The sequence below is a fragment of the Pleurodeles waltl genome, chromosome 11, assembly GCF_031143425.1.
Source record: "Pleurodeles waltl isolate 20211129_DDA chromosome 11, aPleWal1.hap1.20221129, whole genome shotgun sequence".
Classification (NCBI taxonomy): domain Eukaryota; kingdom Metazoa; phylum Chordata; class Amphibia; order Caudata; family Salamandridae; genus Pleurodeles; species Pleurodeles waltl.
In genome coordinates, this window is record NC_090450.1 from 587,684,838 (window position 1) to 587,709,440 (window position 24,603).

A 24,603-nucleotide genomic window follows, 5' to 3' on the forward strand; every position below is an offset into this window, starting at 1 on the left:
CTTCACTCCAAGTGAGATTCCATCTTCCTTCTCATGCAGACTGAAGACTTGCCACCCTAACAGGACACACAGCCGGGGAAATGTAGCAGAACCTGGAATGGAGCACTGGAAACTATGTTGCAAGCAGAGTCTTCATCATGGATGCAGATTGTCGGTTCCTAGAGGGTCCAGTCACGGTTCCAATGGCTAGAAGTAGAGGTTGCAGAGGAGTCCTGCTGGAATCTTGCAATCCAAATCTGAGGACCCACCCACGAGAGAGACCCTATATAGCCCTGAAAGGGGGATTTGTCACCTAGCCAGGTGACCACCTATCAGGAGGGGGCTCTGACGTCAACTGTCTGACCTGGCCACTCAGATGCTCCCAGAGGTCCCTGCCAACCTTGGATTCAAGATGGCAGAACCCAGGGACCCTTTGGAGGAGCTCTGGGCACCACCCCTGGTGTGGTGATGGACAGGGGAGTGGTCACCATTGTCCAGTTTTGCTCCAGAGCAGGGACTGGAGGTTCCGGAACCGGAGTAGACTGGTTTATGCACAGAGGACTCCAAATGCGCCCTTCAAAGTGTAGTGTGGTTAGTTTTACGTATTCATTGCGCTTTAGCTTCAGGCTTTAGGCCTTTGTGCATTTTGCCCTGAATGTATTTTATTCATTTGCTGACAGCTTAGAGCCTCTGTGCACTTTGCTCTACATGCTTTTTATTAGGCTTCGTACTGTTATTTTTCAAATAGCCAGTTCTACGGTCTTGTTTTTTATTCATATCACACTGTTATGAAGAACTCTAGTGCTGAAGTAGGCAAAACAGTGTGATATGAATAAAAAACAACACCGTAGAACTGGCTATTTGAAAAATAACAGTACGAAGCCTAATAAAAAGCATGTAGAGCAAAGTGCACAGAGGCTCTAAGCTGTCAGCAAATGAATAAAATACATTCAGGGCAAAATGCACAAAGGCCTAAAGCCTGAAGCTAAAGCGCAATGAATACGTAAAACTAACCACACTACAAAAGCATACCAGTGGCTTGGGGAGGCTACCACTCCCAAGCCATGTGACCCCCCCCCCTCCCCATTCCAACGGAAATCCCTTGTTCTGCCTTCCTGGGCTTGAGCTGTTTAAGCAGCAGGAGGGCGGAAAGCTGTCTGTGGGGTGGCAGTAGCTTGGGCTGCCTGGAAAATCCCAGAAGGCTGGAAGGAGCAATGCTGGGGGTCCTCTAAGGAGGCCCCAGAGTGTATGGAATCATACTTCCAATTTTGGCAACAGTATTGAGGTATGATTCTGACATGTTTGATATCAAACATGCCTAGGTTCAGAGTTACCATTATGTAGCTGGGCATAGGTAGTGACTTATGTCCAGTCCATGCATAAAATGGCATCCCTGCACTCAGGCAGTCCTGGAAAATGGAACTGGAGTTAGTGGGGGCACCTCAGCTAGTGTAGGGGTGCCCTTACACACAGGTACCTGCACCCTGCCCTCTGGGCTAGGAGGGCCTACCTTAGGGGTGACTTACAGTGACCTGGTGCAGTGACCTGTAGTGAAAAGGGTGCATGCACCCTTTCACGCAGGCTGCAATGGCAGGCTTGCAGACACACTTTGCATGGGCTCCCAATAGGTGGCATAATACATGCTTCAGCCCATGGTTGATCTCCCAGTAACCCAGTGCCCTGGGAACCATATACCAGGGACTTACATGGGGACACCAATATGTCAAATGTGGGGTGTAAGTGATTCAAGTAACTACGTTTGAAAGGAGAGAGCATAATGACTGGAGTCCTATTTAGCAGGATTCCAGTGAACACAGTCAAACACACTGACTAGAGGCAGAAAATGGGATAACCATGCCAAGAAAGAGGGTACTTTCCAACACTTGTTGGGACACATTTGAAGACTTTTGAGGTGGGGTTTACTTGTTCTTTCTGGACATATTTGTGGTTATAATTATTATGGCTTCCGATCAATTGTTTCATAGCAAACTTAGCCCTCTTCTGCAAAATCTTGGTAACTCAAATATAAAATGGCCGCAGTTCTTTAGAGCCTTAGAGAAATAACATTGTTGTTTAGCATGCTTGGAGATGTCAGTCAAGAGATCTTCAACCATTTCCTTTAAATATAACCACAAGCTGGGGAGTTTTAAGCTGTTAAATGACTGGAAAAGTGTTTTACTGAACAACCAGTGCTTTAAATGGGCCGGTACTCTCCGGTACTGAGTACCGGCACTTTTTTTTTATTTTGAGAGGGTGAATACCGGCATATCTCAAGAAAAACATAATACTTTTAATTGGAGAGTACCGGCACTTCTCAGAAACAAGCAGGTACTCTGGTACAGAGTACCTGCACTTCTATTTTTCCATTTAAAGCACTGTGAACATCCAACCATAATGCTTGAGAGAGACAGTTTCTTTCAAAGGAAACAATGTGCCGATTAAAATATGAGGAGTCCATTTACCTTATGCATTTTGGCATCCAAATTGAATACCTGAGAGGTCAATTAGTTCTCAACTGTTACTGTAAAAAGGTTCAGAAACATCCATTAACCAGGAGGAATTCTATGTGTAACAAATTTTTGGACATTACCAAAAGCATCAAACTGTCTCCTAAAGCCATAGCTGGCATAGACTCTAATGCTGATGCTGTTTGCGTCATTTCTAACAAGGGAAATCAGCAAGAAGGACAAATATGTTGTTACCGAAGAAGAAGCCTTCATGTTTTAGATGTGGATCGAGGCTGTATGTCGGAAATCGTTCTAACTGCACTCCAATAGGCAGGAAATGCAATAAGTGTAAAAAGTTGGGACATTTTCAAAGTGTGAGTAGGTCCACTAGAGGCAACGAAAGCAATTTGTCTAGAAAGTGAATGTTGTTGATGAATTGTAAGACAAGATGGTCAGTAATTTAGGGTTAGCAATTAATTGTTAGAATAAGGTCACACCTTTTAGAGCACTTTTGTGTTTAGCGCAGATTGGTGAAATATCTTTATAATTTATGACGGACGCTGGTTCACCCATATTTTTTTCTGATGTCACCTTTTACAGGGACGATTTTGAAAAAGAATTGATTGAAAAAGATATTCATCCAAAACAATTTGTCAGTCAGAACATCAATATGTTAGAATGCTTTCAGGATACCTTAAGTCCCATGTGGTGCATCATTTTTACAAAATTGTACATGGCCGGGGCATGGCCAAAATGGCAGCTGAACTGGATATCTCAATCGGAGCTCTACACTCGGCCTAACAAATATTCTTCTAAATTCGTCCCATCCAGTTCCCCTGTGATATCGCTCATCACCCTAACTGTCCCTTGACCACATTAACCAGTTGTGGACTCCCTGCAGCTGACCCTGGAGGTCAGATCTCCGCACAGCAGAGCGTCACCCCGCCACTCCTGGAGGCTGGCCAGAAGTGAAGCCACAGAGCCAAGCAGGGGCTTGCTCAGGAGAGACCGTACCCTCTACCCCACACACTAACAAGCATTTACAATGCGACGGGTCTCGCGTTTGCTCATGTTAGAGCTGATCGCATTGTAAACTCTTAACCCGACTTTTCACCTATCGGGCAAAAGTACATTTATGTACATAACCCGAAAAAGTGAAATCAAGTATGTAAAGCGCTCGACTTCTGCCAAGCGAGATCGCGCTCTAAATTAGAGAAAAAAAAGTCCACGAGCCCGATGGAAAACAGCGAGCCTCACATGTTTTCTGTACTTGGTCGCTGCGCTCGAGGAGGGCTTGCCACCGGAAAAGGCATGACCTATGCGTGCCTTCGACTAATGAAAGCAAGCAGATTTTATCAGGGAAGCCCACGAACCAATAAAAAGCACTGACGTGAAGTTGACAGGGCTCCGAGCCCTTTTCTAAATACAAAAGAGTCTCCCTGCGATACGCATGCGCGAGCGCATGCAACGCAGGCTCGACCCTAAAAAGGAGAAACGCCACTGTGTGAGACGAGCTCACCGACGCCATGAGAATTTAATTAATGGTCGCAGCCGGATGCGTGAGATGAGGAGAGCCGGATGGGGCCCGAGGCGCCGCGCAGAGTAGCATTCAGAAAGTGCAGCCCACAAAATTAACAGCATACCTCCGGGGGTAGGTGCGGAAATACTCCGCCAATCAATTACACTGGAAAGTAAGATTCCACAGCATGTTAATACAGACTTGATTGGAGGAATGGATTGCCATGATTCCTCCCAAGCTGGTTGCTTTGACGCTCCCGTCCGCTCTACCACTGCCATTGCTCACCCGGCACTGCATTGGAGTTAATAACACTGTGCATTGCTTGTCAGCTGTCAGGAACAACAGTGCAGTAGCAGTACCTGTGCCCTGCCTGGGCCTTATAGCCACATGGATCCCTATGATTGTACATACCACGCAATCGCGCCACCTCTAATCTACACTGCCGGAAGCGCGTAGAGATCCAAGTCTTCCGCTCTATGCATTCTTCTCAATTGAAAGAGCACATAGAGTCCTGGGCAGGCCACTTCCACCTTTGCCCCACCCAGACCATTGATAGCCTGCCTCCTCAACTATCGTGATCGCACCCTAGTGCACCAACGCTTGCAAACTCATGGGCCATTGAACTTTGAGGACACATATATATCGGTTTACCTTGACTTCACAGCAGAGGTCCAAAAGAAGTGGAGCTCATACATGGTGGTCAAACAATGTCTTTGTGACCGTGACATTAAATATGCCCTTCTGTTCCAGCCAAACTCCGCATGGAAGGTGGCACAAAAACTCATGTCTTAGCAACATCAGAAGACGTCTGGACATTGCTACATGCCAAAGGCTTAGCACAACCACAACATGAGGAAGCGGACACAACAGGGGAATGGCTGACCTCTCCCCCCCCCCCCAGCGCAAAGGCCGCACCAGATCTAGAGCAAAACCAACAAAGGCCCAAGTAGTTGAGGAACAAGCCAAACTCTTGTTCTAAACAACACAGCGCACAGCAAACTCTGCCGCTATGCTTCAAGTAGACCACATTTTGGACATAGACTCAGAGGCCTGAGAAGTTTGGTATCAGAACAAAGCCTGCAATGGGTGGAGGTGCTTCACACCTCCCCCTGCAGGAATTGTAACACCTGGCGGTGAGCCTCAAAGGTTCAGGCCTCCTGTTACAGTGCCCCAGGGCACTCCATCTAGTGCATTTGCCCGCCCCCTGGACAAAGCCCCAATTTTGGCAGCAAGTCCAACAGAAAAATTAGGGAAAGCAGGAACGCGTGACCACTCCAGCTAGGATCAACCCTAAGGTGTCTAGAGCTGAGTTGACCCTCTCCCTGCAGAATCCTCCATCTTGGGTTGGAGGATAGGGACCAGTAGGGTTAGGTTTGTGTCCCCCTTCCCAAGGTGCGTGAACAAAAGAAGGGTGTAGCCACCCTCAGGATCAGTAGCCATTGGCTACTGCCCTTTGACCCCTGTAACTCCCCTAAATCCAGAATTTAATGGCTCCCCTGAACCCAAGTCGTCAGATTCCTGGTGACCTCACAAGAAGGAAGGACTGTTAAGCTGAAACCCCAGCAGAGAATAAGGAAGACACAAACTGACTTGGCCTCAGCCCTACTGGTCTGTCTCCTGCTTCACAGAACCTGCAACAAGAAAGCGAAGCATTCTGCGGGACCAGCGACCTTTGGCAAGCTCCAGAGGACTGCCCGGCATCACCGGTGCAGCAATGTTCAACAGGTGGCTCTCCTACTTGTCCAGCCTGTGGTTTTCCTGAACTGACCCCATGGACCCAGCCTGCAGCATCTAAGTGACCCCTGGGGTCCCCTCATAGGAAAGCATTGGGTGCTCAATGCTCTGTTTGCACCACTGAGGGTGTACGTTTGGTGCCCACTTGTGGCCTTCCCCGCCCCCCCCGGTGCTCCTCTAAACCCCCCAGGTTTGCCCTCGGAAGAGACGGGTACTTACCTCCCAGCAATCTGAAACTGAGTGCCCTCAGTCTCCATAGGAGCCCATGTTAAATTTGCCTAAACTTTGAACCCTGCACCCCGCCGGCCCCATGTTGCTGGTGGTGGGTGTTTGGGGTTCACTTGAACCCCAACATGTGGACATCCTAATCCTGGGAGACTGCAACTGTAAGTGTTGTACTTACCTGCAAAAACATACTAACTTTTATTCCCCCTGTAGGAGGCTGGCCTGGCTTATAGTGGATACCTTGTGGTACTTACACCTTGTGCCAGGTCCAGTTATTCCTTATTAGTAGAATAGAGGTGTTTCTAGCAGCTTAGGCTGTTAGAGGTATCTATAGCTGAGCAGCGTAGGCTGAACTAGGAGACATGCAAAGATCCGACTATACCACTTATATCATATAGCACTATATCACAAGAAAACACAATACTCAGAGTTACTAAAAATAAAGGGACTTTATTTTAGTGACAATATGCCAAAAGTATCTCAGAGGATACCCTCACTTAGGAGGTAAGTAAAATACACAAATTATATGTACACAAACAAAAATCAGGTAAGTAACTGTAAGAAAAGTAGTGCAAACAATGTAGAATCACAATAGGATGCAATAGGTAGAAATAGGCATAGGGGCAACACAAACCATATACTCCAAAAGTGGAATGCGAACCACGAATGGACCCCAGACCTATGGTAAGTTGCAGAGGGTCGCTGGGACTGTGAGAAAACAGTAAGGGTGTCCAAAATACCCCACCCCAAGACCCTGAAAAGTAGGAGTAAAGTTACCCTACTACCCCAGAAAGACAGTATAGTCGAGATAGGGAATTCTGCAAGAACAACAACTGCTACCAAAACACTGAAGACGGAATCCTGGACCTGAGGACCTGTAAAGGAAGGGGACCAAGTCCAAGAGTCACGCAAGTGTCCGGGGGGGGCAAGAGCCCACTAAACCCCAGATGGAGGTGCAAAAGGGCTTCCTTTGGGTGGAAGAAGCCAAAGGTTCTGCAACAACAGAAGGTGCCAGGAACTTCTCCTTTGGTCAGAAGATGTCCCACGGCGTGCTGGAGGATGCAGAGTTGTTGCCACGCAGAAATACCGCAAACAAGCCTTGCTAGCTGCAACAGTTGCGGTTGAGGATTTTGGGTGCTGCTAGGGCCCAGGAAGGACCAGGAGGTCGCCCCTTGGAGGAGGAGACAGAGGGGGCGCTCAGCAACTCAGAGAGCCTCCACAGAAGCAGGCAGCACCCGCAGAAGTACCAGAACAGGCACTTAGAAAATCTGAGGACATCGGTCGACTCAGAGTCACAAAGGAGGATCCCACGACGTCGGAGTCCAACTCAGCGAGTGGGGCAATGCAGGACGGAGTGCTGGGGACCCAGGCTAGGCTGTGCACAAAGGAAGTCTTAGAAAAGTGCACAGAAGCCCGAGCAGCTTCAGATCATGCAGTACACAGGATTGCTGTCTGGCATGGGGAGGCAAGGACTTACCTCCACCAAATTTGGACAGAAGGGCCACTGGACTGTGGGAGACACTTGGACCCAGCTCCTTTGTTCCAGAGACCAGGGTCGTCAGAATGAGCTAGGACCCAGCGGACCGGTGATGCAGAGGTTTGGTGCCTGCGTTAGCAGGGGGAAGATTCAGTTGACCCACAGGAGATTTCTCCTTGGCTTCCAGTGCAGGGTGAAAGCAGACAGCCCTCAGAACATGCACCACCAGGAAACAGTCGAGAAAGCCGGCAGGATGAGGCGCTACAATGTTGCTGGTAGTCGTCTTGCTACTTTGTTGCAGTTTTGCAGGCGTCCTGGAGCAGTCAGCAGTCGATCCTTGTCAGAAGTCGAAGAGGAAAGTGCAGAGGAACTCTGGTGAGCTCTTGCATTCGTTATCTGGGGAATAGCCCAGAGGAGAGACCCTAAGTAGCCCAGAAAGGAGGATTGGCTACTGAGAAAGGTAAGCATCTATCAGGAGGGGTCTCTAACGTCACCTGCTGGCACTGGCCACTCAGCGCTTTCCATTGTGCCCCCAACACCTCTGTATCCAAGATGGCAGAGGTCTGGGACACACTGGAGGAGCTCTAGGAACCTCCCCTGGGAGGTGCTGGTCAGGGGAGTGGTCACTCCCCTTTCCTTTGTCCAGTTTCGCGCCAGAGCAGGACTGGGGGATCCCTGAAACGGTGTAGACTGGCTTATGCAGAGAGGGCACCATCTGTGCCCATCAAAGCATTTCCAGAGGCTGGGGGAGGCTACTCCTCCCTAGCCCTTCACACCTATTTCCAAAGGGAGAGGGTGTAACACCCCCTCTCAGAGGAAATTCTTTGTTCTGCCTTCCTGGGACCTGGTTGCCCAGGCCCCAGGGGGGCAGAAACCTGTCTGAGGGGTTGGCAGCAGCAGAAGCTGCAGTGGAGACCCCGGAAAGTAAGTTTGGCAGTACCCGGGTTCTGTTCTAGAGACCCTGGGATGCATGGACTTGTCCCCCCAATACCGGAATGGTACTGGGGTGACTATTCCATGATCCTAGACATGTTACATGGCCATGTTTGGAGTTACCATGGTGACGCTACATATAGGTATTGACCTATATGTAGTGCACACGTGTAATGGTGTCCCCGCACTCACAAAGTCCGGGGAATTTGCCCTGAACAATATGGGGGCATCTTGGCTAGACATATAGGTGATTTATAAGTTACTTATGTGCAGTGAAAATGGCTGTGAAATAACGTGGATATTATTTCACTCAGGCTGCAGTGGCAGTCCTGTGTAAGAATTGTCTGAGCTCCCTATGGGTGGCAAAATAAATGCTGCAGCCCATAGGGATCTCCTGGAACCCCAATACCCTGGGTACCTAGGTACCATATACAAGGGAATTATAAGGGTGTTCCACTGTGCCAATGAGAATTGGTCAAATTTGTCACTTGCCTGCAGTGACAATTTTAAAAGCAGAGAGAGAGCATAAACACTGAGGTTCTGGTTAGCAGAGTCTCAGTGATACAGGTAGGCACCACACAGGGAACACATACAGGGCATACATTATGAGCACTGGAGTCCTGACTAGCAGGATCCCAGTGACACATAGGCAAAAACAAACATACATGCAGTAAAAATGGGGGTAACATGCCAGGCAAGATGGTACTTTCTTACAACCCCAACGCCCCCCCCCCCCCCCGAACTGTTCTGAAAATTGCACTGTCAACTTTTAAAACAGATTATTGTTTTTTATTCAAAAACGGTACAATTTAGCAATTCCAATCAAAGTAATATTGATACATATGTAAAATACATATTAATTTATGTACTTACCTGCAACTTGAATCTTGTGGTTCGGTTCTAGAAATAAACTAACAAAATATATTTTTGTTATATAAAAACCATTGGTCTGGAGTTAAGTCATTGAATGTGTGCTTCTTCTATTGTCTGTGTGTGTACAACAAGTGCTTTGCACTACCCTCTGATAAGCCTAACTTCTCGACTACACTACCACAAAAGAGAGCATTAGTATTATCTAATCTTATCTAAGTATTATCTGTTAAGCCTCTGGGGAACCCCTCGGCTCTGTGCACACTATATCTCATTTTGATACAGTATATATAGAGCCAGCATCCTACTTGGTGGATCAGCGGTGGGGTCTACGACTTTGCATTTTCTGGACTACTCAGCCAATACCTGATCACACAACTAAATTCCAAAATTGCCTTTAAAAACTGATTATTGAATTTGGCAAATTTTTCGTAACTTTTAAAACGTCCTGCTAGGGCCTTGGTTAAGTCCCTTTACCATTTCCGTTTAGATTTAAAAGTTATTTTAAGTTAGGGGTTAGTTACTAGAATTTTGGTCTCTAAAAGTAATCCAAACTTTAGTAACATAATGAGCAGGTCAGAGGAAATGGTTGTGGAACTCAACCTCACCCCTTACCTGCATCTAGGCATGGGAGAGTTAAGGTCCATCTGTAAGCTGAAAAGCATTAGAACAGGTTCCAACCCTACCAAGGTCAAGTTCCAGGAGCTCTTGGCAGAGTACACCAGGGACGCCGCTACTGAGGAGGAAGACCTCCCTTTAGACATGGAAGATGTTAGAGATAAGGAGGGTAACTCCCCCCTCCTCACCTAACTAGGGAGATCAGGGTCCCAAAGTCCCTCTTCTCAAAGTTAATCCTCACAGGATCTAGATCTTCACCAGGGAAGTCCAGCTCCTCTGGGCACATTGAGGGCAACCTCAGTGAAGAGGACCTCCTTTTAGCAAGGATGGCCAAAAGGTTAGTTTTGGAGCAACAACTCCTAGCAATAAAAGGGAGAGAGCAGAAATTGGATCAGCACTAATTAATGGTGGCAGCAATATAAATAGGGTCAGAGAGAATACTGATATCCTAAAAATCCCCAAAGGGATTTTCTCACAATATGAAGAGGGTGATGATATCAACCAAATATTTCTCAGCTTTTGAGAGAGCTTGTGCAACCAGAAAGCTAAACAGATCTTACTGGGGAGCTCTCCTTTGGGAAATGTTTACTGGTAAGTGTAGGGATAGCCTCTTTTTACTCACTGGTGCAGATGCTCAATCCTATGACCACATGAAGGCTACCCTGTGTGAGGGCTTTGGATTCACCGCTGAGGAGTATAGAATTAGGTTCAGGGGGGCTCACAAAACTTCAAGCCAGTTCTGGGTTGATTTTTTAGACTACTCTGTGAGAACACTAGATGGTTGTGTAACTGGTAGTGGAGTGCATGACTATGATGGGATTTATAGTTTGTTTATGAAAGAACATCTTTTAAGTAACTGCTTCAGTGACAAGTTGCATCAATATCTAGTAGACCATGGTCCAATTTCTCCCCAAGAATTGGGAAAGAAGACTGACCATTGGGTCAAGACAAGGGTGACCAAGACTTCTGCGGGGGTGACCAAAAGAAAGGGCTCAGAAAGCCTCCCCAAGGAAAGGGTGGTGAGACACCTAAGGAGAAAAGCAAAGAGTCTTCACAAGGGCCCCAAACACCTGCACAGGAGGGTGGGCTCGAGCCTCTACACAGTCAACAAGTGAGTACAAAGGTAAAAACTTTGATCCCAAGAAGGCCTGGTGCCACACCTGTAAACAGCATGGACACCAAACTGGAGACTTGGCCTGTCCCAAAAAGAATCCCCATAGCACTACTCCAGTTAGTACTGGTATAACCAGTCTCCAGGTGGGATCAACAGTGTGCCCAGAGCAACTCAGTGTCCACACTGAAGCTACTGTAGTCCCTGAGGGTGGGGTGGATGTAGCTACACTTGCTGTCTGGCCGCCTAACATGCAGAAATACAGACAGCACCTCTTAATAAGTGGGACAAAAGTAGAAGGGATACAGGTGCCAGTGTCATCATGGTTACAAAGAAACTGGTTTCCCCATGACAGTACTTGGCTGGACAAACGTATCCAGTCACAAGTGCTGACAATGTAATTAAAGTTCATCCCATGGCTATCGTGACTTTAGAATGGGAAGGGGTTACTGGCCTTAAATAGGTAGTGGTCTCTTCTGCAATCCCAGTGGAATGCTTGCTAAGGAATGATTTGGAGTCCTCAGCTTGGGCTGAGGTAGAGCACAAAGCCCATGTAGCCATGCTGGGAATCCCTGAACTGGTGTGTGTGAAAACAAGAACACAAAGCAGAGCAGAGGGTGAAAAAGAAGTGTTGGAGCCTGGAATAGTGGTCCAGCCTTCCGAGAGAAAAGGTAAGAGGACTAGGGGACCAGCCTCTGAACAGCAAAAGAAACAAAACTTCTCTTCTCAGGAAGATGTATTATCCCTTGAGGGAACTGAGTCTATGGAGCTGGAACCTTACCAGGTAGAGCTCTGGGCCCAGGGGAACCCTCAAAGAAACAGCTGTGCCAGGGACAAAAGATTTGACCCACTCTTGAAGGCCCAAGGCAGCAGGCAGCTGCACAGGAAAAGGGAAATGTCAGTTTCTCCCACAGGGGCTATTGAGAAGATTGACTCCTTTACACTGGTTACACTGAGGCCAGAGACCCCAAACCTGGTGCAACCAGGAGAGTGGTAGTGCCTCAGCAGTTTAGGGAGTTTATCCTTACTTTGGCCCATGACATCCCCCTATCTGGGCATTTGGGACTATCTAAAACATGGAGTAGGCTTGTCAGCCACTTCTATTGACCCTGTATGTCCCAGAAGGTGAAGGAGTTCTGTCGCTTCTGTGTCACCTGCCAAGCCAGTGGTAAGGCAGGTGGCCACCCAAAGGACCCCCTCAGTCTACTTCCTGTGGTGGGGGTTCCCTTTGAAAGGGTTGGTGTGGACTTTGTGGGTCCACTTGAGCCACCCACTGCCTCAGGGAATCAGTACATACTGGTAGTAGTGGATCATGCTACCAGATACCCTGAAGCAATTCCCCTTACGTGTGCTACAGCTCCTGCAGTAGCCAAAGCCCTGATTGGTATTTTTACCAGAGTGAGGTTTCCTAAGGAGGTGGTTTCTGACAGAGGTACAAACTTCATGTCAGCTTACCTGAAAAACATGTGGAATGAGTGTGGGGTGACTTACAAAGTCACCACACCATACCATCCACAAACGAGTGGACTTGTTGAGAGATTCAACAAGGCATTGAAGGGCATGATAATGGGGCTCCCTGAAATACTCAAAATGAGATGGGATGTCCTCCTGTCATGCCTGTTCTTAGCTCTCAGAGAGGTGCCTCAGAAGGAGTAGGAGTTTCCCCCTTTGAACTTCTGTTCAGCCACCCTGCAAGGGGACAACTAGCACTTGTAAAAGAAGGCTGGGAGAGACCTCTCCGTGAGCCTAAAGAAGATGTGGTGGACTGTTTGCTTGGCCTCTGCTCAAGGGTGGCTGAATACATAGAAAAGGTATCCAAAAACCTTAAGGCCAGCCAACAGCTCCAGACATTGTGGTATGGCAAAAAAGCTGCACTGGCAGAATTTCAGCAAGGGCAGAAGTATGGGTTCTGGAGACTGTGGTTCCCAGGGCACTTCAGGACAGATGGAGTGGCCCTTACCCAATCCTGGAGAAAAAAAGTGAGGTTGACCTGGGCACTAGCAGGACGCCCAGGATGGTGATCCATGTTAACCACCTAAAACTCTACAATGATAGGGCTGAAAAAACCATGCTGATGGTTACTGATGAGGATCAGGAAGCAGAGAGTGATCCTCTACCTGACCTCTTCTCAAATGACCGTAAGGATGGGTCAGTAGATGGAGTTGTCTATTCAGACACACTCTGCCCAACAGCAAGCTGACTGCAGGCAAGTTGTACATCACTATGCAGGGCTCTTCTCTTGAACCCCTGGACAGACTCACCTGTGTATTCGTGATGTGGACACAGGAAACAGTTTACCTGTCAAAACAAAAATATACAGACAGTCTGACCGAGTCAAAGAGAGCATCAAAGTGGAAGTCCCCAAGATGCTGGAGTTAGGGGTAATTGAGCACTTTGACAGTCCCTGGGCTAGCCCAGTGGTTTTAGTCCCCAAACCTCATATCAAAGATGGCAAGAGAGAGATGAGGTTCTGTGTGGGCTATAGAGGTCTCAACTCTGTCACTAAGACAGATGCACACCCTATACCCAGAGCAGACAAATTGATTGACAAATTGGGAGCAGCCAAATTCTTAAGTATCTTTGAATTAACTGCAGGGCACTGACAAATTCGGCTGGCACCTGAAGCAAAAGAAAATACAACATTCTCTATACCTGATGGGCACTATCAGCTTACTTTTATGCCCTTTGGCTTAAAGAATGTCCCTGTCACCTTCCAAAGGTTGGTGGAGCAAGTCGTTGCTGGCTTGGAGTCCTTTAGTGCAGCATATCTATATGATATTGCTGACTTTAGCTCCACCTGTCAGGATCACCTGATCCACCTGGGGAAGGGTTTGCAAGGCCTTGCAATCAGCAGGCCTCGCTATTAAAGCATTACAGTGTTAAATAGGGCAGGGCACAGATGTATACTTGGGGCACTTTGTAGGTGGAGGCTAAGTGCAACCCTTACAACCCAAGATCCAGACAATTCTGGATTGGGAAGCTCCAAAAACCCAGACTTAAGTCAGGGCATTCCTTGTCTTGACCGGTTACTACAGGAGGTTGGTGAAGGGGTATGGAATCTTTGTGAGCCCCCTCACAGAACTGACCCCAAACAAAATGCCCAAAAAGGTAAACTGGACTCTTGACTGTCAAAAGGCCTTTGACACAATGAAGGAGGCAATGTGCTCAGCACCAGTTCTCAAAGCTCCAGATTATTATAGGCAGTTCATTGTGCAGACAGATGCCTCTGAACATGGGATTGGAGCAGTCCTGTCCCGAACCAATGATGATGGCATTGACCACCCTGTTGCTTTTATTAGCAGGAGTTTACTCCCCTGGGAGAAGCATTGGAGTGCCGTTTAGACGGTGGCCTTTGCTGTGGTTTGGTCACTGAAAAAGCTGAGATCATACTTATTTGGTACTCACTTTACTGTTCAAACTGACCACAGACCTCTCAGATGGCTAATGCAAATGAAAGGTAAGAACCCTAAGCTTTTGAGCTGGTCAATATCCTTACAGGGAATGGACATTTCAGTGGAACACAGACCTGGGACGGCCCATGCCAATGTAGATGGACTTTCCAGGTTCTTCCACTTAGACAATGAAGACTGTATTGGGAAAGGTTAGTCTCATCCTCTTTCGTTTGGGGGGGTGGGGAAGGGATTGTGTAGGAAAGTGCCCTTGTTGGCATGGTTACCCCCCACTTTTAGCCATATTGAGTATATGGTCTGGGAGTTTGTCAGTATGAACTCCACAGCTCCATAATGGCTTCACTGAATACTGGGAAGTTTAGTATAAAACACCTCAGCACAATAAACCCACTCTGATGCCAGTGTTGAATTTATTGAACAATGCACCCAGAATGCATCTTAGAGATGCCCCCTGTATTTAACCCAGTCCTTTAGTGCAGGACTGACCGGCTTGTGCCAGCCTGCCACTAAGAGATGAGTTTCTGGCCCCATGGGGTGAGAGCTTTTGTGCTCTCAGTGGCCAGAAAGAAAGTCTGCACTGGGTGAGAGGGCTTCGCACCTCCCCTCTGCAGGAAGTGTAACACCTGGGAGTGACCTTCAAAGGCTCAGGTGTCTTGCTACAGTGCCCCAGGGCACCCCAGCTAGTGGAGTTGCGCGGCCTCCCGGACAAAGCCCCACTTTTGGCGGCAAGTCCGACAGGAAAATTAGGGAAAGGAGGAAGGAGTGACCACCCCAGCTAGGACCACGCCTAAGGTGTCCAGAGCTGAGGTGACCCCCTCCCTGCGGAATCCTCCATCTTGGGTTGGAGGATAGGGACCAATAAGGTTAGGTTTGTGTCCCCCTCCCCGAAGTGAGTGGACACGAGAAGGGTGTAGCCACCCACAGGGTCAGTAGCCATTGGCTACTGCCCTCTGACCCCTGTAGCGCCCGAAATCCAGAATTTAAGGGCTCCCCTGAACCCAAAACGACAGATTCCTGGTGACCTCACAAGAAAGAAGAAGGGCTGCTAAGCTGAAACCTCATCAGAGAAGAAGGAAGACGCAAACTGACCTGGCCCCAGCCCTACCGGCCTGTCTCCTGCTTCAGAGAACCTACAACAAGAAAGCGACAATTCTTGCGGGACCAGTGACCTTTGGCAAGCTCCAGAGGACAGCCCTGCATCACAGAGGACCAAGAACTCCAGTGGACAGCAGCCCCGTTCAAGAAGAAACTACATCAAAGGACTCCAGAGCCTCCCCGGATCCACAAGCCTTGAACGCTCTGCACCCGATGCACAAGGTCCCTGTCCAGGTGGCCCAACCGGGCTAGGGAGGATCCTCAGGTGATTCAAAGCAAGTGTCCACCCTGGGTTGCCCTCTCCTGCCCCCACAACGACACCTGCAGTGTGAATCCAGAGGACCACCCTGACCGCGAAAGCTCCATACAAAGATTTCCGACGCCTAAAGCCCCCAGGCCTTGGAGAACCCGACCACTGGTGTAGCAACGTTCAGCAGGTGGCCCTCCTACTTGTCCAGCCTGTGGTTTTCCCGAACCGACCCCCCTGGACCCAGCCTGCAATATCTAAGTGACCCCCTGGGTCCCCTCATAGGAAAGCTTTGGGAGCCTGACGCTCTGTTTGCACCCTGCACCCGACCGCCCCTGCGCTTAGGGTGTAAGTTTGGAGCCTACTGGTGGCCCCCCGGTACTCCTGTAAACCCCCCATGTCTGGCCTCTGATGATGCGGGTACTTACCTGCCAGCAGATCTGAAACCAAGTGCCCTCAGTCTCCATAAGAGCCTATGTTAAATTTGTCTGAACTTTGACCTCTGCACCCGGCCGGCCTCGTGTCGCTGGTGGTGGGTGTTTGGGGTTAACTTGAACCCCAACCTGTGGACATCCTAATGCCTGGAGACTGGAACTGTAAGTGTTGTACTTACAAGCAAAAACGTACTGACTTTTCTTCCCCCTAGGAACTGTTCTGAAAATTGCAATGTCTACTTTTAAAACAGATTATTGCCATTTATTCAAAAACTGCGCAACTTACCAAATCCAATCAAAGTGATATTGATACATATTTGAAATACTTATAAATTTATGTTATTACCTGCAACTTGAATCTTGTGGTTGTAGAAATAAATTAACAGAAGATATTTCTGTTATATAAAGACCATTGATCTGGAGTTAAGTCATTGAGTGTGTGCTTCTTCTATTGTCTGTGTGTGTACAACAAATGCCTTGCATTACCCCCTAATAAGCCTAACTGATCGACCCCATTACCTCAAAAGACAGCATTAGTATTATCTACTTTAGGCTCTGCTAATCCTCTGATGATGCGGGTACTTACCTGCCAGCAGATCTGAAACCAAGTGCCCTCAGTCTCCATAAGAGCCTATGTTAAATTTGTCTGAACTTTGACCTCTGCACCCGGCCGGCCTCGTGTCGCTGGTGGTGGGTGTTTGGGGTTAACTTGAACCCCAACCTGTGGACATCCTAATGCCTGGAGACTGGAACTGTAAGTGTTGTACTTACAAGCAAAAACGTACTGACTTTTCTTCCCCCTAGGAACTGTTCTGAAAATTGCAATGTCTACTTTTAAAACAGATTATTGCCATTTATTCAAAAACTGCGCAACTTACCAAATCCAATCAAAGTGATATTGATACATATTTGAAATACTTATAAATTTATGTTATTACCTGCAACTTGAATCTTGTGGTTGTAGAAATAAATTAACAGAAGATATTTCTGTTATATAAAGACCATTGATCTGGAGTTAAGTCATTGAGTGTGTGCTTCTTCTATTGTCTGTGTGTGTACAACAAATGCCTTGCATTACCCCCTAATAAGCCTAACTGATCGACCCCATTACCTCAAAAGACAGCATTAGTATTATCTACTTTAGGCTCTGCTAATCCTCTGGAGAACCCCTGGACTCTGTGCACGCTATATCTCATTTTGATACAGTATATACAGAGCCTACTTTCTAAAGTTGTACTTGCATGCCTTGGGTTTGCTTTACTTTTCTCACTAGATGCACGCCACTTATCCTGTATGGAACCAAGACAACTGGGTCTTTTCCTTTGATTTCATTTGGTTTCTTTATCTATGCTGAATGTTTAGGTCTTATACATAATTCCTCTGATAGTTTGGTACACTATTGGCAATGTACTGAAAAGTATTGTGAGGCACATGGTTTCCGCTTTTAGACTTAAGTTTGAATCAATAAGCACCGTATTTGATTTCTAGTGGTGACGGTAGTAATTGTACATATGTAATTTTACTTTACTATAATGGTAGCATTTTTATGTTATTTCCAGCCGTAATATAGTCTTAGGGATTACTCCTGTTTGACGAAACAAGTGTTGGCTGGAATGGTGGCTGTATTTATGCGACACCAGAAGACAATTCTTCAAGAATAAATTCAAGAATGACAAACTTTGAATATGTTTGAAGGAATTTGAATTGAGTTTGGATTACTTAGAGGATGTGACTTGGATTTCATATTATTACTGTCAATCTTTGGATTGGTATAATGGGGGTGTTGGGTGGATCTCCCTCTTTCAGGAGCACCGCAAATTTATTTGAATGTGTCTGACTATAGTGTGAATATGTGAGCGCCATTTTTTATTAGAAACACCCCTTGGGTTTAATTGAATCCCGACGTGGAACGTGAGGGGCATGGCAACAACCATTAAGCGCCACCGTGTACATGCATACCTTAAGCAGTACCATACACACCTAGCCATCCTACAAGAAAATCATCTCACGGACCACGAACTTTGGAAAATTAGATCTAATTGGCGGGGTCAAGTACGTGGCACCACAACACTGACATATTCCCTGGGGAGTATTGATATGGGTGGCACCAGAAGTTCCATACACAATAGAGTGCTTTTGTACTAATGACGGGGCGATATGTAATCAAAGAGGGACAACTATACAGTGCATCTAACACGGGAAAAGGGAAATTCCTAGATGAGCTTAAACCTGGACTATTTCATGACCCAACAGCTAATTGCCTCTGGGGAGGTGACTTCAATTGCACACCTGACATTGCTTTGGACAGATCACACACGCCACTGTCCAGGGCACTTAGTAGAAAAACCTCCCATGGATTAATCTCCTGGAAGGCTAATAGAGAGCTCCATGACCTCAGGCTCATCGGACATCCCTTCGAACAAGAATACTCCTTCTACTCCCCAATACATGACTTACACACTAGAATAAATTTGTTCACTGGGGTCGACACGACACACACCGAGTTTCGGGTTGGGAATACCTAGCCCGCATCCTCTCCGATCACTGCCCACTACGTTTAGTCCTACAGTGGGGCAGACCACATCTGAGTGTACCAACATGGCGCCTACAAATCGATGCACTCTCTGACCCTCCCTTTCACTAGGAATTAGCTGAATACCTATCCCCTTATTTTGAACACAATAAAAAACACCATTACCCTCTGTGCTACGGAGTGGTATGCTCATAGGGCAGTGGTGGCAGGGCAATGTAAGTCAGCCACATTGGGAGTGCGGCGTACTCTTTGCTGTGAGCTGGTCGTGCTGGAAATGAGCTCTGTGCGTTAGAACAGGAGGTCGCAGCCCAGACGTCCAACTCTGCTAGCCTTCAGGAACTTCGAGCAAAACACAAAGAGGCAACACTAGACTGGGGAAACATCTCTGCTAGCCTTCGGGAACTTCGAGCAAAACACAAAGAGGCAACACTAGACTGAGGAAACATGATTATAGACACCACCTAACTTGGCAATATGCCGAAGGCGATGGTTCGGGTCGGCTCCTAGCATGGCTGGTCTCCGCACCGCACTCCACTTGAGGCAATCAAACTGGATACAGGGGAGGTGGTCAATACAGAAGTAGCTATAAACACAGCATTCAAAGCTACTACCAAACACTATATGTGGCATGCCCAGACCCCACAACCAAACAGTTACCTGCTTTCATGGATACCCTTCCCCTGACCCCACTCAATCCTTTCCAGAGAACTGAACCAGATGAGCCAATCAGCTTAGAAGAGATTCGTACAGCATTGAGACAAATGGGTCACAGCAAGACTCCGTGCATGGATGGTCTACCGGCAGAATACTCCTCAACATATGCTGCGTATCTCACCCAATCTTTGCAGTAGGTGTTTAATGAAGCAAGAGAATAAGGCCAACTCCCAGAAGCGCAACACAACGCTTTCATAGTAGTTTTGCCTAAACCTGTTCACAATCCCCTTGATGTACGCTTATATAGACCACTATCATTACTAAATTTAGACTGCAAGATATTGGGTAAGCTACTAGCAAATAGACTCCTCCCTTTGGTCACCCAGCTGATACATGAAGATCAGACAGGCTTCATTCTTGGTCGCAGCACATTCTTACATATCAGGCGCCTCCTACGGCTTCTTCATGATAATTCCCAGGAAGACTATGACACATTGACAATTTCTCTTGTTATTGAAAAAGCTTTTGATACCCTTCTCACAGAAACCCTGACCCGTATGGGTTTTGGTCCTCGCTTTGTAAGCTGGATACACACTCTTTATTCTAACCCAATGGCCAGAGTGAAGACAAGACATATGGGGGCAGATTTAAGAAAAGTGGCACTGCACCCAGTGCAGCACCACTTTCCTTGCACCCCTTAGCTCCCCCCTACTGCCACCATGTGTGCGTCGTATTTAAAATACGGTGCACCATGGCGCAGGGTAGGAGGCAATAGCATCAAAATTCTCACGCTATTGATATATATATCAGGGTTAGCACCAAAATGTTGGAACTAACCCTGAACAGTACATAGGAGCCCACTGTAACTAACCAATGGTGTGCCCCCTTTTAACGCCTCCTCTGAGCAGGTGTTAAAAGTAGCTGCTAAAAATGACGCAAAGAAATCATTTAGATTTCTTTACGTCACAGTTTTGCCCCCCCTCCCCCAATAGGGGACCGCTCCCTTTGCATACATTATGCATGGGGCATGCATAATGTGGCGCAAAGGGTTACAAAGTGGCACAATGCATGCATTGCGCCACCTTGTAAATATGGTGCAGCGTTTTGCCATAATATTACCATATTAGCATTAAAAAAATTACATAATTTGGTGATATGGCGCAAGGGGCTCTTTAATGTCCCCCATACTCTCTGACAGCTTCCCCATAAGCAGGGGCACCAGACATGGGTTTCCGCTTCCACCATTGTTATTCGCAATCACAGTGGAACAGTTAGCCTCTCGCCTACGACAGCATGCACGGCAATGGGGATTCCAGACTTACAAATAAATCACATTGTGTCCCTCAGTGCCGATGATGCACTAATATATCTATGCTTCCTCACAGTTCTCCCAGACGTAATGTCCCTACTGGACTCTTTTGGTGAGATATCGGGGTTGAGAGTGAATTTTTCCAAATGCTGCCTCTTTCCTTTGGCTCTAAACCCACCACGTGTACAACCTGTCCTACCCACTTAACGACTGCCATGGTACCATACCGTGTTTAAGAACCTTCGAATACAAATATAATGTTCCGTGACAGACCTCAGAGAGGACAACCTGGACTGAGCAGTTTGCTCTATCCGGGGATCGCTGCCTTTTCGGTGTTCTCTACCACTTTCCCCCCATGGGACGAATGGTAATAGCCAAAATGTTAATACTTCCCAGATTGCAATACTTTTTGACCCTATTATCTATTGTTCTCCCCCGTTCTTTTTTTAACACTTTGCACAGCCTACTGAGTGACCTACTATGGGAGAAGGACAGATACCACGCTGTTTTGCTCACAACGCAGTGCCTGCAAGAAAGGGCAAGATAGGGCATTCCTAACCTAGAGTTGTACTATGCTTCCGCCCAACTGCAATGTCCATTTCGCTGGCTGAAGGAATCCCGACATGCAGAGAAGGCAGCCTTATCCAGCCGTTTGGGCGTAACACCTCCACTTACTTGGCTGACAGACAAGACATGCCCTCCACCAAAGGGAACCAACTTGATGAATACAGCACGAACCTGCTGGCACAGGTTTGTACATGGTAAATCTCCTAACCTGCCGTACTCCCCATTAATCCCAATGACACACATACTGGGTGCCCAGGACTTGATTGAACATCATGAAATAAATCCATGGACAGCAGCGAATTTAACAACGAGAGACATCTTTAAAGATGGATCCCTATCGACCTTTAATAAAATCATGACAATTAGTGGCATAAACAGAGGCCAATTCTTAACATACAGCGCAATACAATAATTGAAGTACACAAAACCTGGCATAACAGCGATACTGAGCCGCCCAAATCACACATACTCACTTGCTACTGAGAGAGCGTAGCTTATATAATCAATACTAACTAATGTATAATAACGCTGCTTAGAAAACGTATCAATGTTTTGCTAAAAACGCGCTTGAAAATGTGCCCACAGGGAGTGGCCATCAATATATACGGGGACTAATAAAATTGATTAATAAATATGACATGTTTAATAAAATGTGATTTTGCACTAATATTGAAAGGCTATATGTTAGACTTTTGCTAATAAATCACTAGGCCTTAGTTAGCATGAGTCGAGGCCTTTGCTGCCTGACTCTCATATTAAATGTGTTTTTCTAACGTGCACTGTGCTGACTTGCTAAAGGACATGAACTCTTGTTTTTTCAAAGCTAGAAGCTGAATGTAACTGTAGTACATCCGTTCTAATGAAATTTGACTTGCTTATAGAAACCTTTTAGCTGAATGCAACACTGTAGATTACTCGTAGGTACAAGGTCGCCTAAACCGGTACAGACAATGGTGCCACTGACTGAAGATGTGCAAAAGACCACGAGAGGATGAAATCATACAAGACATTGTACCCCCTGAAGACGTCAATCATAAGGACCAATAAACTACGTGAGAACTGTTATCGGGTGACAAATTCGATGAGCTAATTTGAAGTTAATTGGGAAGAGATAGTGGGGTGCAACCCCTTAGCCAATTAGATTTTAAGGGAATGTACAACGAAAAAGGGATAAAACCCCTTGACACAAGGAAGTAGTTTAGAACGGAGAGAATAGGAGACTAGAGTTACTTAGGGAGATGCTGATGCGATTGATATGATCCAGAAACTTTGTCACTCTGCTTGGTGACTTGCTAGATTGGTTCTTAGAACCATCCTTGCCCTTAGACTGCCCGTTTATACTTTACCTCCTTATGAGGGAAGTACCTCTTTGCCCTTCCTGCCTGAGCTGAGTTCCTGACGGATGGCGAACCAACTGATCTCCTGAAGAGGAAGACAGAACCTGAGTGCTGACCCCAAATACGGAGGGTAACTATATGATAATGAAATTGTGATTGTCTGTTTGCTTTTCCTTTCTAGGTACCAACTGCTTACTTTTGACAGAGACCATAGTTAGAGGTTTTTCCAAATTGATGTTGCTAAATTGTTTTGCATGAAGCTCAACATGCTAATGCTAATTCGAGGTTAGTTAAGGGGTTCACTAAATGACGCAAATAGACAAATGACTGAATCTATGTTTTGTTGAACCGACGTGTTAATGACACTCTGCTGAAGTTAATCTATGTTGACGCCATGTTATGTTCTAATAATTATGATTCTTGCTTTGATGAAGTCTTATTCGAGTTGCCAAATTATGGCAATGTTGATGAGCTTTTTGCTATTGAGATTAATAAATTTGCTATTAGAATTGTAATCAATAGGGAATAAATATCACTAAATCTTACTAAACCGGTGTGGTTATTCGTGACTGAAATGTCATGGTGGTTTCTGAGTTTTATAAGTGTCTATGACTAAAGTGAATTATCTTGTGATAGTGAATATTGATGACGTTATTGATATATTGATTGTCATGTTGATTAGCTATCTCGTCCTAAGGTGTCTTCAATCAGGGTCAAAAGATTCATCGGCCTAAAACGAGTCCCAAAGTGAGTAAATTGGTCATAAAGGGACGCGTTAACACTACTATCAGAAGTAGGAATTAGACAAGTGATTTCCATGATATACGGGGTCCTGAATGCCAGCAGTTGCTCTGTCCTGTTGAGGGCACCCCCTCGTTAGAACAAAGTGCTTCCCACGTCTCATTAATCCTGGTTGAAAGCTCTATATAACGTTAAAAGAAAATCCTGCAACCCTAGGTTCAGATTTACTCAATTCAATTAGCTGCACCAAGCCTGCCTCTACCTCCACTGCATCAAACGTACGCTCCAAATGACTGCAACAAAATGCCCACAATGTGGGTCACCCAAAGCAACTTTTTATCACGTGTTATGGAACTGTCCCACCTTCCAACACTCCTGCCAACAGGTAACTGAGATGACGGTTGAACTAGTAAATCATGACCTACTGACTACTCCTGTAGGAGGCTGGCCTGGCTTGTAGTGGGTACCAGAGGTACTTACACCATGTGCCAGGTCCGGTTATCCCTTATTAGTGTAGAAGAGGTGTTTCTAGCAGCTTAGGCTGATAGAAGGTAGCTATGGCAAAGCAGCTTAGGCTGAACTAGGAGACATGTAAAGCTCCTACTATACCAATGGTGTCTTATGCACAATATCATACGAAAACACAATACACAGATATACTAAAAATAAAGGTACTTTATTTTTATGACAATATGCCAAAAGTATCTCAGTGAGTACCCTCAGTATGAGGATGAGAAATATGCACAAGATATATGTACACAAACCAAAATTATGCAGATAATAACAAAAGGAAGTAATGCAAGCAATGTAAAATTACAGTAGATTGCAATAGGAGCACATAGGTATAGGGGCAACACAAACCATATACTCCAAAAGTGGAATGTGAACCACGAATGGACCCCAAACCTATGTGAGCTTGTAGAGGGTCGCTGGGACTGTAAAAAAACAGTGAGGGTTAGAAAAATAGCCCGCCCCAAGACCATGAAAGGTAGGTGTAAAGTGCACCTACTACCCCCAGAGAGCACAGAATTCGTGATAGGGGGATTCTGCAGGAAGAACAAACACCAGCAGTGCAAAAATCAGTGGATTTCCGGACCTGAATACCTGTAAGACAAGGAGACCAAGACCAATAGTCGCGACAGTGTCGAGAGTGGGCAGGAGCCCAGGAAATTCCAGCTGAGGGTGCAAGGAAGCTGCCACCTGTTGGAAGAAGCTGGGAGTTCTGCAAGAAAGAAGAGGACTAGGAACTTCTCCTTTGGAGGATGGATGTCCCACGTCGCGATGAAGCTTGCAGAGTGTTCCCACGCAGAACGACCGCAAACAAGCCTTGCTAGCTGCAAGGGTCGCGGTAGAGGTTTTTGGG